Raw genomic sequence first — 4,004 nt, 5'->3', positions numbered from 1 at the left:
GGCCCTGCTTGGTTGCCCTGATTCCAAAAGAAATTTGGGTGATTTCTCCATCCTGGATTGTAGATGTTATTATATGGATTATTCTGGTATAAGGCATTAACACTATCATTAGAAGTGCCCCCAGAGGTGTTGGGGCATTCTTCTATGAGATGTCTAGGGCATTGGCACCAAGCATAAATCTTAACCAAATTAACTGATGATGGCTCTCTAGGAACAATAGCCTCAATTCTCTTGATTAGGCTATCCAAATGGGCTTCCTTGGCTACTATCCCATCCACAAAATATCATTTTCCTCTTATGGTTCTTTCACTCTCTTGGGTTGATTCCCACTCATGGGTTTTGTCAGCTAAGTCAAGTAAGAATTCCCATGCCTTTCCTTCATCTGTAAAGGATGTGAATCCCTCAGGGCACATAGACTCTATCATTTGTTTAGTTGGATAACCAATACTCTCATAAATTATTTGACACAAATGCCATAAGTCTAGGCCATGGTGAGGGCATTCTTAGAGTAGATCCTTGAATCTCTCCACAAGTTTGGAAAAGGACTCACTAGGCTTTTGCCTAAACTGAAGGATATCACTTCTAATCTTATTGGTCTTATGAGTTGGGAAAAACTTCTTAAGGAAGACAACTGTGAACTGTTCCCATGAGGTTATAGAATTTGTGGGTAACCCATACAACCACTTCTTCGCTTGATCTTTTAATGCAAAAGTGATAAACCTAAGCTTAACAGCATCATCAGAAAGTTGTTGGATCTTAATTAGAACACATACCTCTTCAAATTCCTTTAGAAATAGGTATGCATCCTCAGAGGTCAACCCATGGAAGGGGGGCAACATAGTGATGTATTGAGATTTGACTTCAAAATTATTTTCCTGGGCTTGTGGTAGAACTATGCAGGAAGGTTGGGCTGTTCTAGCAGGGTAGAACCTATCTTTTAGAGATTTAGGTGAAGGGTTTTGATGTTGGTCTCCCATATTAAAAGGTTTTAAAGAGAGCAAATGTATAGGGTCACTACTTGTTTGATCTCTTCTTTCTAACCGATTCTTAGTATTACATACCCACCTAACACTCATGCAACAGAAAACTACCCACAACTAGAGTAAGACAAGCACAAAAGAATGGATAGCAAAACTTTTTTTTATGAATTTTTTTTTGATTTTTTTGATTTTTTTGGCTTTTTGGGAGCTTGCCGGCAAGGATCCGAGGTTGCTCAGGTCAATTTCTGAGGTACTACTACAGGACGAAACCTGTCTTTATCATACTGTGAGGCATGGCGACCTCCACTGATACAACTATTATTGCAAGTTGTTCTTCTCAGGAATTCAATAAAAGAAAAGGAAAAACAAAACAAAGCAAACAAAGCACTCCGATTTACCAAAAGAAAATGAAAAATAAAATGGAACTACCTCCCCGGCAACGACGCTAAAAACTTGTTTGAGATTTTAAATGTAATCGTAAGCGTACGGATCAGTGAAGCTACGGGTCGAACTCAGGGAGAGCAGCCACATTATTTTTTTTTCTTTTAATAATGCGAAAGTGAACCTATTAATGGTTGTGATCTAATTCTAACTACCGTCCTAAACATATGTATCTAAAATAACGTCCTAACCATTCGTCATCTAAGAATTTAAAGACGCAAGTCACTCAATTAAAATTAAATAAATAAATAACAGAAAATAAATAACCCACGCAATTAAAAAAAACAATAAAGGAAAAAAATGCTGAAATAAAAATTAAAGTAAAAGAAAGGGGATAAAGCTAGAGAGAGACTCACAAGTAGGTTTCTCTACTTAGCCCGAGAGATGCATCATAATATGAGCTTCCCAACTTGACCAGAGAGTCACTCTTACAAGGGTTACTCTACTTGGCTTTAGGGAAAGGGAGACAATTAAAATAAAAGCAATAAATTGATGGTTCTATGGCTAGGAGGAGCAAAGCCAACACATACACTAGCCATGAACCTTGGGGGAAAGTGATAGCAATAATGTAATGACTGAAATTAAAATCCTAAATTAAGAAAGAAAGGGTAGTCAGAAGAGGGAATGAGAGGGGGGAGAGAAGACTATTGAGGGAGCCTACTTACTTGAACTTCAACCCTTGAACTGAAAACTTGATCGATTTGAGATGCTACCAATACTAAAAACCAGATCTGGAATAAACCAAATCTGAAATTTCTAGTACTAGAGAAAAAAAATCTAAAGAAAAAGAAAATGGAACTTGAAAGACATGCTTCATAGCTTGTTCTTGTCACCTAGAACTAAGCCTAGAACTAGAACTTGAAAATTACAACTTCAATTGCTTAAAAAATAAAAATCAAAAACTAAATCAAATACAAAAGTGCTTGCATTAATTGAATAAAAAGAACTTACAAAAGTGTTTAAGGCATAAACCTAGAACTAGAGCTAGAGAAAGAGATAGAGCAACTAAAAAAAAAAACCTAGAAGAAGAATGAAGTGTCTCCCCTCCTTTTACATGAGTTGTACTTATAGGGAATGGGGAGGTAGGGTAATAAATTTCCCTTTCCTAAAATGGAGAAACCCACAATTGGTAGTGATATCTTTTGAGACCAAAAGTGCTAAGGTGGAGGAGTGAGAAAAGAGAAATAAACTTGGAGAAATTTCCTATTATCTTTTTTCGCTTATTTTCGTTCCTTTTTTTTTTTAATTTATTTCTTTTCTTTTTCTCCCTCCAGGGGACAATTTTTCTTCTTGCTTTGTGTGATTTGGACAATCTTTTGGTGATGAGGAGAGAGAAGATTTGGATAAGATTTATTTCTCCCTTTTTTTTTCCTTGTTTTTTTCTCTTCTCTTCTTGAGAAAACCATGCCCTTAGTGCTTTAAGTGAGTGAAAAGTAGGAAATATTCAACAAAATTCTCCTAAAAAAAACAACGATAAGATTTGAACTTGAGACCTCCTAGTGAGCAAGGGAATTTTGCACACCATAGCTCATCAACTACACTAGGTAGTTGTCGTTGGAGAGATATGACACCCGATAATGCTTAAAGCCTTTAAAATACAAAACCTGCAAAAAGAGAGTAAAACCCAAGGTAGCTCCATTCTAAATATATAAAATGCGTGTTTTATTACCCTAGATTTCACACATAAATGTGCTCATCATCTTACAAGCACGAGCCTTAATCCATTTGGACACAGTCCACAACTAACAAAATATATTCATATCCACATGACTTCGGGAAGGGGCCCATAAAATCTATTCTCCAAACATTAAAAACCTCAACCACGAGGATTGGGTTGAGAGGCATCATGTTCCTTCTACTGATTTTTCCTAAAGACTTACAAGAAGGTCAAGCCTTACAATAAGCAAAGGCATCCTTGAAGAGACTTGGCCAATAAAATCCACATTGCAATACCTTGGCTGCAGTCTTAGTAGGCCCAAAATGGCCGCCACAAGCCTGATCATGGCAAAAAGAAAGAATAGAATGGTGCTTATGATTAGGGATACATCTCTGAATAATTTGGTCAGGGGATGATTTAAAAAGGTATGGATCATCCCAAAAGAAATACTTAACCTGTGAGTGAAAACGATACTTCTCTTGGGAAGACCAATGATCCGGAGTCTTGTTTGTAACTAAAAATTTTACAATATCTGCAAACCAAGGTTCACTAGTTGCTGCAAAGAATTGTTTATTATGAAAATGCTCGTTAACTGGAGTATTCACAATCAAAAAATTGGGTAACTAGGACAAATGGTCTATAACCAAATTTTCACTGTCTTTCTTATCCTTAATTTCTAAGTTAAATTCCTGCAAAAGTAAAACCCATATGATAAGACATGCTTTGGCATCCTTTTTCTGAATAAGCTATCTGATAGCAGCTTGGTCAGTGTAAATAATTAGATGAGAACCTATCAAATATGCACAAAACTTTTCTAATGCAAATACAATAGCTAAAAATTCTTTTTCAGTTGTGGTGTAGTTCATCTGTGCATCATTGAGAGTTCTACTGGCATAATAGATAACACAAGGAAGTTTATCAACTCT

The 4,004-nt window shown here is 36.3% G+C and overlaps 1 non-coding gene across 1 annotated transcript; it reads left to right on the top strand.

Annotated features, from left to right (window-relative positions):
- Positions 1-483: 483 nt before the first annotated feature.
- Positions 484-590, top strand: LOC122077613. The gene has a single exon (XR_006139860.1). It is a non-coding gene; the product is annotated as a small nucleolar RNA R71 (small nucleolar RNA).
- Positions 591-4,004: the final 3,414 nt, after the last annotated feature.

The sequence above is a fragment of the Macadamia integrifolia genome, chromosome 4, assembly GCF_013358625.1.
Source record: "Macadamia integrifolia cultivar HAES 741 chromosome 4, SCU_Mint_v3, whole genome shotgun sequence".
Classification (NCBI taxonomy): Eukaryota; Viridiplantae; Streptophyta; class Magnoliopsida; order Proteales; family Proteaceae; genus Macadamia; species Macadamia integrifolia.
Note: the sequence above shows the minus strand (reverse complement) of the source record. Positions and strands in the feature narration are given on the sequence as shown.